Raw genomic sequence first — 12,610 nt, 5'->3', positions numbered from 1 at the left:
TTGATCAGAGAAGGTTGGGAGGCCACCCCTCTAGGTCCCGCTAAGCAAGTGGGGGACTATGTGTTAAGCCTCAGACAGAGTGAAAGAACGAAGAAATATTGAGGCTGAGTACAACAAAGCAAAACAGATAGCTATCTGGCTCCCAACACCTCGCGATGTGTACCAGCCAACAGGGAGAGGTGAGAGAGTGCTGGACATCTAAACATTTGTGCTTTTATACAATTCATGTTATATTGTCCAGCCTCTCTTCACATTAATAATTTGTGGTCTAGAGTTCGTGCCTAGTTCACATACAGAATATACAATATTATGCAAAGGATTACATAGGTTTGCATTTCCATGAAGGCACAATGGTGATGTATGTTCTCGGATTTCGCGGTAAGTCTTGTACAATGTTCCTTTACAATACTGTTCGGCCTATGTATACGCTCGATGTTTGTTCTTCATTGTCCCAATGTTTATATAAGGATGAGTCTTGTGAGCGCAGACAACACTTAAACAACAGTTCATATGAAGCACAAGGCCTCATTACTCAGTCTAAACAGTTGGCTCTCGGACAGCCTAAACATTAACAGAACTCAAAGGTCGGAAGGCTAGGTTGCAAGTTGAAAACATAGTCCACCATTTTAGAACGACAAACACATGAGTAGAAATCAAAATGGTGGATGAATCTTAAAATGGTGCCAAAGTTAACCCAAAAATCGGAACCTTGCAACGCGGTTATCCGTGTAGCGTGACTAGGCTTAGGCCAACATAAATAGTAAGGAGGCACTAATAATTACCGTTTAACAAACCCTCCTTTTGGCCTAAGCCAAGAGCCTTACTAAAAATATTTGCTTTACTCGTAACTCCACGTTTCAATGTCCGTACATCCTGAATCACATTCATCAGATATATCAATCGCTATCAAATCCTTAACAGTAATATCCATCATTACAAAAACATTAGTCATCTTCTCAGGTGTATGTATTTTCGGTCCTAATGTTCCTACAGTTTGCGCACAACATCCCCCTGTTGGGCAGAAACCTGTGCAGTTCCCTTAGGGACCACTGCAAAAGATTTAGGACTACGGGTGGTTGGCAGTAAACCCAATTGGTAGCAGTCTGTACCACCCAGAATTACCTGGTAGCTGTGGCTGAGCAGTCAGACCTCTCTCAAGATGAGTCAGGCAGTATATAGAGCATACACAATAGGTACAGAGATACAGTAGCAGAAGAAAACACTGACCAGAGCATTGGTGTAAAAATTATATAATTATGTATTTAAAGACACACTTGCAAATTACACTAGCACAAAAAGAGGTAAGTGAATTCAACACACAGTCACTATTATATACGTACAACCCTAATTACTTATTAGACAAGTTTTAGTGAGAAACACCACTTATTTTCAGACAGAGGTGAGCGTTTAACATAAGATAGCACTCTAATAAGTTATGGAAAAAGGGAGGGAAAAGGCAAAGTTATGAAAGCACACAAAGCACACAAATGTCAATACTTTTCAAAGAACCACAGTGAGGCAGGTTAGGCAAAGTCTACTGAAGAGCAGGGAAGTTCAAATGCCAGGCCCACTCTTAGAGAGAGCAAGCGGAATGTGTCCAGGATCACACAGTGGGGTTATGCCCAAAGAGTCTTTGTAAATAGTTCACAAAAGATTGAGATCAAGTCAGGAAAGGTTAGTTAACAGGCCCCAGGCTAACCCAGGTTAGAAAGTCGAGGATTTACTGTCACCCTGAACGATCTGTCGCAAGGGAAGCCAGGCGGGACACAGTACCTGAAATGGGAAGAAGGCTCCATTGGGGACAGTTGTTCCTTGCAGCGGGTGCAAGTCAGTGTTTCATCCAGAGGAAGAGGAGGTCTCGACGTGGAGGAAAGATGAAGGTCGTTGCACTGCCAGGGAAGAAACCAGCCACGGAGTTTCCGGTTACAAGGTACTACCCTTTTCTTTGCGGTAGTGGTAAACCGTGGTATTCCGGTTGCCGGGGTGCTTGGCATGGGCAAGGTGGCCACGAGATGGTCCAGGAAGGTGAAAAGACGGGCAAACTGGTTATCCCCATCAGTCAAAGGAAGAAGACTCTCCGGACTGGAGATCTCCTCTGTCATCGGGAAAAGTGGTGAGACGGTTCAGCAGGGCTCCACCGGTGGTGTCGTTGCAGGTCGGCTCGGCTTCTCCCTCCTCGGATTCTTTAGGTCCTGTGGCTACTTCGGAAGTTCCAGTCCCCAAAGCCCTGCTTTTATGCAGAAAATCCCCATTCATTCAGCCTAGCTGTCACTCAAACATGCTAAGTGGTGAGCCGGGCGGCTCACCACTTGGGCCAATCACACAAGAGTGCGACTTGAGTTGCCGAGGCAACTCACGCCAGGGTGCCTAAACCACCCACTACACCCCCTGTGGTACCCAGACAGAGTGGCACCACTTTTGGAGGCTTCTGTGGAGAAGCCCGCCAAAAAGTGGAACAAAAGGCTCGCCTTGGGTTGGAGTCACAGAAGTGAACACAAATGCCATTTTGGAACCAAGTTTCAGCAAAAAATACCAACCGGTGAATTTATATTAATTTAATAAACCGGCGGTATGTTCGAGGCTATTTTAAAAAGTGGTAGCCTCGAACAATGGGAAAATCTCATAGGAATATATTCGCAGTCGAATATAAAAAGTAGTATCCACTGCCACCAGCCAAAACTCGGTCGGGGAGGACTGGACAGTGCCCCCTCGAACAACAGACCCCGGGGCAATCGAATTGCCCCGACCAGTACGTCCACAATATGATGGTTTGTACTGGTTCTGTTCACAATTTAAGACTAGTAAAGCCAATGGTGACTTTACATGCCCTGGGAGACAGTAGTCAGTCCCAGGGTATGGAGTCTATGTTTGGGGGTCACTATGACACCCCTGGGTTACTGTATGGAGGGTGCTGTGTAACCCACATATCAAAAACACATGAAACCCTATGGGGGAAAGGACCCCATAGCCCATAGAACACATACAAAGTCAAAGGAACACCTCAAATCATGTCTAAGAGTGGGAGAAAAAGAGCCTCACTCTTAGCATGAGAAAAACAAACCCCAAAAATCCAGCAAAGCTGCTGGGGGCTCACTAGGTTTGGGAAATTAGCCTTTACAGAGAATTCTCCCTAACACTCGCCCCCCCAGACTAAGGGACAGGAGGATTTAATCCACTCCTGGATGAATTTCATACCTCTAGTCTGTTACAAACACCCTAGAGAGACCATCAGCATTTTGGTGGTGACACCCTGACCTATGTTCTATGGTCAAATCAAAGGTTTTTCTTTGTAAGCTATATGACCTACAAACCCTTTGGGGAACATCAGTCTTTTTGAAACTATAGGGGATCTCGTTGACCAGTCCCTCAGAAGTTGGAACAACTTCTGAACCTGTGTTAGGCTTTTTCAAGGGGCCCTTATAAAGGATTCCCTTAGATCTAGAGGGGTCTCCTCTCCAGAGGTCTTCACCACCTCTCTGTTGGGAGAAGGTTGGGTTTTAGGCCTCTTGGTTGGATGGGATGGAGATAAGCAAGATACATGCTTCTCCTTCCTCTTAGATCTACCTTTACCTACTTTAGGAGTTTCCCCCTTAAGACTAGGAATTGGGTTGGAGTCTTCTGTGGAAGGTCCAACAGTCCGAAGGTTTTTGGCCTTAGACTTTTCTTTTCTGGTTTTCCACCAGCACTGAGAATTACCAGCTCTCTTAGGCCTAGTTAGGGTTCCAGTAGGTCTATCCACCTCTTCCCCAGAAGCAGGGGGAGTCACAGATTCTATAACTGGGTGAACAATGATGGAGCTTTGTTGGGGCTCCCATTTCCCTAACATTTTAGCCTGATATTTGCCAGGGTCAGAGGTCAACTTACCAACGCCAGGGCTTGTAGTGGGGTTCTCAGTAGAGGTTCCCACAGGCTTAGAGTGGTTCCTTAAGGTGGCCTCTCTAGCCAATTTGGTTTGGTTCTGGGTCTCTATACTGGGAGGCCTGGGGGTACTGGATACTACTCCTAGAGTTCTTAGATCATTCCCCAACAGGACTCTCCCAGGCACCTCAGTCTGAACACTGATAGGAATCAACACTGTCATGTCATTACACTGAATGAGGGCTGGTAGAATTGGAACAATTTGGACAGGGCCTCCAGACATCTTAGTGGGACCTTTGGGTGCCTTAGCAACATCCTCAGGCCTGAAAAAGCTTTCACCCCCTACTGTTCTGCTGGCCCCAGAGTCTCGCCTGGCAGGAGTATCCTGGCCATTGCCAAGGACACTGTCCATATAATAAACTTTAGAGTTTTCTGGTATGGAGTTGTACACACTCCTATTCTGATCACTAACCAGACACATGGACTCTACTGTTACACTTGCTTGAAGACCCAAAGGTTCTTCAGCAAAGACTTCAAAGTGAGCACCAGCCATTTGGACTTCCTCCTCAGGAGTGAAGGCTAAGGAGACTGTGCTGATCCCTGTAGGTTTACCCTTACATCTGGGATCTCCTTTGATGTGGCCAGTTGCCCCACAGAGATAGCATGTTCCAAATGCTCTCTGAAAGGGTGGCTTGGCCTGACCTCCTTCTGGTTTGTGACCAGAAGGTACACTAGCATGTTGTGGTTTACCCTGGGACTTACCCTGGTTATTTTGTTGTTTGGGGCCCCCTTTGGGTTGGGAGGTATTAGAAATCTCTTGGTTCCCTTTTGATGGCTGCTTTCCCTCATCCTTTTTCGGAGTGACCCCTGAATCTGTGTGAGTAGCCCTGTTGGCAACCCACAAGTCAGCAGCCTTAGCTAGCTTTCTAGGATCTAATTCCTTTGAATCAGCCAAGTGCTGTCTGAGCTCAGGAGAGCAGGCATCTTAAATTGACTCCAACATTACAAGATTCTCATTCCCTCATAAGTGTTCACCTTGTAACCCTTAATCCATCCCTCTCAGTTTTTCAAACACTCACTCACCCAGGCAGCCCAAGGGGTACCAACATGCTTTTTGAGGGTCCTAAACCTCTTAAGGTACTGGGAAGGGGTTTTCCCAAATCTAGCTATCAAAGCTAGCTTCACACATTCATAATCCTTCTTATCCTCCTCCCCCAACTCCATTACCACATCATTTGCAACAGGGGGGAGCCTAGAGAACAACCAAGAAAGTAACTCATTTCCTGTAATGTTCTGGAGCCCATGATTATATTCAAACAAACTCAACCAATCCAACACATCCAATTTAGGCTCATACATACCCACCAACTCCTTAGGCATCCGGGGTCTTTTGGGACTGGAACTCCTAGAGGATTCGGAGAGAGAAGCACTTTCCACATACACTTTTTTCATTTTTAGCTCATGGTTGAGCTCCATTTCTCTGAGCCTTAGTTCTTGGTGCCATTGTTCTGTTTGAGCACTAATTCTTTTGAATTCTAATTAAAGCTTCATTTTTTCTAGTTCCATATATTGGGGATTAAGTGTGGGACCTGGTAAAGGTCCAGTAGGTCCAGCTGGCAGGGCAGGTAGAGGCCCAAGGTAGACAACTCTATCATCTTCCCCCTCCTCTTCTGACTCAAAGTTATCAATACGAACATTCATATCAATATCATTGCTGTTATCTACAGTTGCTGGAGTGGTAGGTTCCTCTGAACCACCATCCAGACTTTGATTTGCTAAAAACCTTTCTATTAGCTCCATTTTCTTGCCATTAGTCAGGAGCTTCTTATGCTTAAAGAGAACTCTTAAACAATCAGAAGTTCTTGTAGCAAGGGACTCTTGACTATAACTTTCCATAGTTGACAGGTTTAGAAAATAACTTCTTTAGTGCTAAGCTTTGTGGTTAGTTGCACTAAGGTATCTATAAGCACACTAAAATGTATACTCAATACAAATCCCACTTCTGCCACCAATGTTAGGCAGAAACCTGTGCAGTTCCCTTAGGGACCACTGCAAAAGATTTAGGACTACGGGTGGTTGGCAGTAAACCCAATTGATAGTAGTCTATACCACCCAGATTTACCTGGTAGCTGTGGCTGAGCAGTCAGACTTCTCTCAAGATTAGCTAGGCAGTATATAGAGTATACACAATAGGTACAGAGATACAGTAGCACAAGCAAACACTGACCAGAGCTTTGGTGTAAAAAGTATATAATTATTTATTTAAAGACACACTTGTAAATTACACTAGCACAAAAAGAGGTAAGTAAATTCAACACACAGTCACTATTATATATATACAACCCTAATTACTTATTAAACAAGTCTTAGTGAGAAACACCACTTATTTTCAGACAGAGGTGAGCGCTTAACATAAGATGGCACTCTAATAAGTTATAGAAAAAAGGGAGGGAAAAGGCAAAGTTATGAAAGCACACACAGCACACAAATTTCAATACTTTTCAAAGAACCACAGTGAGGCAGGTTAGGCAAAGTCTACTGGAGAGCAAAGAAGTTCAAAGGCCAGGCCCACTCTTAGAGAGAGCAAGCGGAATGTGTCCAGGATCACACAGTTGGGTTATGCCCAAAGAGTCTTTGTAAATAGTTCACAAAAGATTGAGATCAAGTCAGGAAAGGTTAGTTAACAGGCCCCAGGCTAACCCAGGTTAGAAAGTCGAGGATTTACTGTCACCCCGAACGATCTGTCGCAAGGGAAGCCAGGCGGGACACAGTACCTGAAATGGGAAGTACGCTCCAGCGGGGGCAGTTGTTCCTGGCAGCGGGTGCAAGTCAGTGTTTCGTCCAGAGGAAGAGGAGGTCTCGGCGTGGAGGAAAGATGAAGGTCGTTGCACTGCCAGGGAAGAAACCAGCCACGGAGTTTCCCGGTTACAAGGTACTACCCTTTTCTTTGCGGTAGTGGTAAACCGTGGTTTTCCGGTTGCCGGGGTGCTTGGCATGGGCAGGGCGGCCACGAGATGCTCCAGGAAGGTGAAAAGACGGCAAACTGGTTATCCCCACCAGTCAAAGGAAGAAGACTCTCCGGACTGGAGATCTCCTCTGTCGTCGGGAAAAGTGGTGAGACGGTTCAGCAGGGCTCCACCGGTGGTGTCGTTGTTGCAGGTCGGCTTGGCTTCTCCCTCCTCGGATTCTTTAGGTCCTGTGGTGACTTCTGAAGTTACAGTCCCAAAAGCCCTGCTTTTATGCAGAATACCCCCATTCATTCAGCCTAGCTGTCACTCAAACATGCTAAGTGGTGAGCCAGGCAGCTCACCACTTGGTCCAATCACACAAGAGTGCGACTTGAGTTGCCAAGGCAACTCAGTCCAGGGTGCCTAAACCCCCTCCGACACCCCCTGTGGTACCCAGACAGAGTGGCACCACTTTTGGAGGCTTCTGTTGAGAAGCCCACCAAAAAGTGGAACAAAGGGCTCACCTTGGGTTGGAGTCACAGAAGCAAACAGAAACGCCATTTTGGAACCAAGTTTCGGCAAAAAATACCAACCAGTGAATTTATATTAATTTAATAAACCGGCAGTATGTTCGAGGCTATTTTAAAAAGTGGTAGCCTCGAACAATGGGAAAATCCCATAGGAATATATTTGCGGTCGAATATAAAAAGTAGTATCCACTGCCACCAGCCAAAACTCAGTCGGGGGGACTGGACAGTGCCCCCTCAAACAACAGACCCCGGGGCAATCGAATTGCCCTGACCAGTACGTCCACAATATGATGGTTTGTACTGGTTCTGTTCACAATTTAAGACTAGTAAAGCCAATGGTGACTTTACATGCCCTGGGAGACAGTAGTCAGTCCCAGGGTATGGAGTCTATGTTTTTACGGGTAGCTACGACACCCCTGGGTTACTGCACAGAGGGTGCTGTGTAACCCACATATCAAAAACACATGAAACCCTATGGGGGAAAGAACCCCATAGCCCATAGAACACATACAAAGTCAAAGGAACACCTCAAATCATGTCTAAGAGTGGGAGAAAAAGAGTCTCACTCTTAGCAGGAGAAAAAAATAAACCCCAAAAATCCAGCAAAGCTGCTGGGGGATTCACTAGGTTTGGGAAATTGGCCTTTACAGAGAATTCTCCCTAACACCCCCTAACATCGAACATATGGCAGGAAGACATTGGGCCTCATTACAACCCTGGCGGAGGACCATGGTGCAATTTGCACCATGGTCCATGGCGCTAAGCTGCCAACTCCGCCATGGGGGTTGGCAGACTTACCGCCCCATTCCGACCTTGGCGGGGCGGTAAGTCCCCAATCCCCATTTACCCTTCCCCATTCCCATTTTTGCCCCATAGGGTATAATGGGAGTGGGGAAGGCGTTAATTACGCCACCGTAAATTACGGTGGCGTAATTAACTACAGGTCCCGTAGCGCCATGGATTTTTCCGCCCGGAAAAACCAGGCGTAAAAATCGCCATGGCGCTACGGAAACTCGTAGTATGGCGGAGAGGTACGCCATGCACTACGCTGGCGTAAAACCCTCTCCGCCAGGGTCGTAATGAGGCCCATTGTATGCAACAACAACAGAACAACAGAATACCAAGGATAACCATTAGGACTGAAAGAAGTTTCCATCCCCAAGACCGTAAAAAGTCCCAGAACCAAGTACTAAGTTCCCAGTTTCCCTCTGGAACATGCACTTCTGTACTTAGGACATGCAGATTTTGTATTGCCTTGAATATGGTCGGGGAGGTGTCAGGTACGAATACGCAACAAGCAGATCCCACCAATTTACATACTCCACCATGCCCAGCCAGGATGACGTCTAACACTATCCGGTTCTGTAGAGCCACTAATCTAATTGCTTTCTGTTCTAGCATCATGTTGTAAAGTATATCGGTGGTATGTTTGATGGTTCTCTCCAATACTCTTGCTAGTCTCCTAATATCCTCGGAATTCATGATCTGACCCCAAAATGGCACAAAGGATTTCGCTACATCACCCATGGTTTGTGAAGGATTATCACCATTCTTGTCCTGCCTTGGACAAGCCCTAGAGACCTTAGAGGCGCTAGCTACATATACCCCTGGTAGCAAGATTCCCAAATAACAAGTACCCTGCCAATCCCTAGGTAACCACGGATAAGCTTCATTACCGCAAATTAAATAAACAGGATCACCTACATACAAAGGTCTGTCCTCACTAGTTAAGTTCGCAACATTAGTACAACCCTCAAAAGTACCCATTGACCGAGAACCATTCCTTTGTATGCAGAAGGAAACAGAGTTGGGGCTCTGATTGATAGTATAGGACGGAGGCGCAGCATCCCAGGTTGCCTAGGGGAGACAACTTAAAAGAAATGAACGATTGAAAAGGTCAAGATAGTCTATTGGAAGGCCTAATAGAAGCAACGTTAAGCTTGCTCCTATTTGCAAAAAGAGTGCATCCCAGAGGCGTCAGGACTCGCCTTTCAAACTCATTCAGATTAGTCCCATCAAAATTCCCTGAGATGCTATTGTTCCAACGACCAAAGAATAATGCCCTTAGAGAGGCATAGCATGCAGTAGTTAGAGGCAAAGGATAAATACACCAGCCCAACCCTTTTTCCCCGTGTTGTGGCAACTGCGAACAGATCCAACAATTAGTTCTATTCAGGATCGCATGAGTCGCATTCATTATTAACAGAAGTGTATTATTATGATAACTCTGTCTGTGTTGGGGATCCCTAGGAGATAGAGTGTGCAGATGCACGAAAGGTGTAGACATAGTGGGAACACTCTCAGTAGGTAAAAATGTTTCAAGTGGGCGCACCCCTTCAATGTACCAAAACCCAAGAGCAATTACTACTGTAAGACCGGTTAACATAATTACAAGGAAACAATACTTCCTCAAGGACCATGTATTTTTCTGTCCAATGTCTTTGTTAGCCACACAATCGATCGGTTGCTCCATACCAGTAGAGATAGTGACATGCATTGTTCCTTGAAGTTCTTTCCCAAAAAGTTCCTTGGATAAAACACCATAATTCATTTGCTGGTGATCTCCTGATCACATGATCTTGATTGAAGATAGCTTTTCCCAGCCCCAGCCGCTTACTTACGTTTCAGCGCAAAAGTGGCAAGGGATGACTCAACAGTCGTTTCCTGTGGGCACAGCCGTGCTGTATAGTAAGTCTAGTGCCGTGGACGCAGATCGTACCTTATGACTCCAGGTATTGCGTGATCTGTGAACAGTGTGTTGTTGCTTCCTGATGGAAGTGATGAAACAGAGGTAAGGTCATTCAAAAGTGCGGAAAGATCGGAAGAAGAATTCAGAGACAAAGCAGCAGTCTCCCCAGGCCCCTCGGGCTCAGGGAGGGTCTCCGAAATACCCTTGGTGTTGTTCAAGAACGATTGGTCATCCGAAAAAAGAGCAAGTAGCTTTCTTCTTTTCTTCTCCCTCGTGTGGCAAAGGGAAAGGTATCCTCTTGATGTGCGTCGCGTGTATCCAATGTCGTTTTCCCGCTACTCGTACAGCAGTCTGTGTGGCCAACATGACCTAGAATTGTCCTCTCCAATGTGGTGCAAGGCTGGATTCTCTCTCAAATTCTGTGACCTGGCCCCTCGTATTTAACTGGGAGGGCTTCTCGCACCTGTTGATAAATCAAATACAAGTTTTGAGTTAACTGGTCACAGTATTCAGAAAGAAGCGAATGCTCTACATTCTTTAATTGTTTTGGATTGGTCAGGCTCCAAATGTTAGCTGGCCTCCCCATCACAATCTCATATGGGGAGAGCCCAGTTCTAGTCTGTGGGGTTGTCCGCATGGACAGTAGTGCTATAGGCAAAGCGTCTGGCCATTTCAAGTTACTGCTAGCACAGACCTTGGCAATTTTATTCTTCAAAATACCATTGTGGCATTCTACAAGTCCAGCACTTTGAGCGTGTCTAGCCGAATGGAACTGTTTATCGATCTGTAATCCTGCGCATACTTGCAGAATAACAGCATCGATAAAATGTGGACCATTATCCGACCAGATGACCCTCTGCAAACCAAACCTAGGAAAATATTCCGTAAGCATGGTTTTCGCCATTTTCATTGCTGTAGCATCTTTCACAGGGAAGGCTTCAACCCACTTGCTAAAGGCACAAATGACTACCAAAACATACTTGTAGTTGTTACAGCGCTCCATCTCGATGAAGTCGAAATGAATTACTTCAAAAGGCACAGAGGGGGGACCAAAACTACCCCTCGGTGTCGTTGTACCCTTCCCCGCATTATGCTGTATGCAAACCATACAATTCTGGATGAAACGCTCAGCAGTTTTTGAGATGTTAACATTCACACAAACAGATTCTAACATATTGCAGATTTTCCTAGCACATATGTGAGTGGGACCATGGGCCATTGTGATCATGGCGGTGACATATGCATCGGGTAACATCCATCTACCTTTTGAATTATCTACCCAACACCCATCCTCATCCAACGTCGCCAAACCCTCAGCCCAATGTTTAAGTTCTTTTAGAGTGGCATCAGCTTGAATATTCTTTACAGAGTCAATCCCTTCATCTACAGTACAAGTGTTTGTGGCTTCCTTTGTCACATACATTTCTGAGTACAAATCAGTAGCAGTCTGTTTAGCTATCCTGTCAGCAAAAGTGTTCCCTTTCCCTACATCATCTACTACTTTCTGATGTGCCGCACACTTCATAATTGCTAGTTGAGTAGGGAGCGCTAGTGCTGAGAGTAGCTGAACTATCAAGGTGCCATGTTGGATTTTTGTTCCATGTGAGGTCAAGAAACCTCGTTCTGCCCATAGTCTACCGAAGTTGTGAACCACCCCAAAGGCATACTGGTTGTCAGTAAATATATTCACTCTAAGCCCTTCGTAAAGTTCACAAGCTCGAGTCAGTGCAATAATCTCTGCAGCCTGCGTAGAGTTATGCAAAAATTCTCTTGGTTTCCACAATCGTGCTTAGTGTAGTGATGGCATAAGCAGCAGTGGATGTACCATCCGGAAGTTTGAAGCAGGAGCCATCGCAAAACAGCTCCCCTTGTGGATCATTCAGAGGTGTATCTTTCAAATAAATCCTGCCTTTAGTTTCTTGTTTTGTGGTATAAAGGCAGTCATGTGACATTTCATCACTGCAAGCAATATCCTGCGGGAGAGGTAACAATTCAGCCGGATTCAATACACAACACCTTTTAATTTGAATATGCAGTGCAAATAGGATCAGTTCATATCTTGTTAATCGTGCAGAAGTAAGGTGTTGCGTTTGCGTTCTATTTAATAGAATGTCTACAGAGTGAGGTACCAACATAGTTAAAGTATGGCCTAGGACCATACCCTTGCTCTGCTTTACAGATGCAGCAGCAGCAGTGACAGCGACCAAACATCTCGGCAAAGCGCATGCAACAGGAATAAGTGTGGAGGAAAAATAACTGCACTGTCTATTCTTCCCCCATTTTCCTGTGTTAACACAGCCAAAGCACATCCATCACGTTCATGCACATACAACTCGAAGGCCTTATCATAATTTGGTGTGGCCAAAACTGCTGTTGAACACAGTGCAGTCTTGAGCCGATCAAACGCTTTCTGGTGTTCCAAGTTCCACGCTAATGGCAAAGAAATGCCCTTCTTTGTCAATGCCAACATTGGTTTGATCACTAGTGAGAAATTAGAGATCCACTGTCTACAGTAAGAAGCCATTCCTATCAAGGCTCTGACTTCCTTCTGTGTATTTGGGACAGACATGCTAGAAATGCTCTTA

Source organism: Ambystoma mexicanum, chromosome 6q, assembly GCF_040938575.1.
Source record: "Ambystoma mexicanum isolate Mex_15411 chromosome 6q, UKY_AmexF1_1, whole genome shotgun sequence".
In the NCBI taxonomy this organism is placed as follows: Eukaryota; Metazoa; Chordata; class Amphibia; order Caudata; family Ambystomatidae; genus Ambystoma; species Ambystoma mexicanum.
This window is presented reverse-complemented; position numbering follows the sequence as displayed.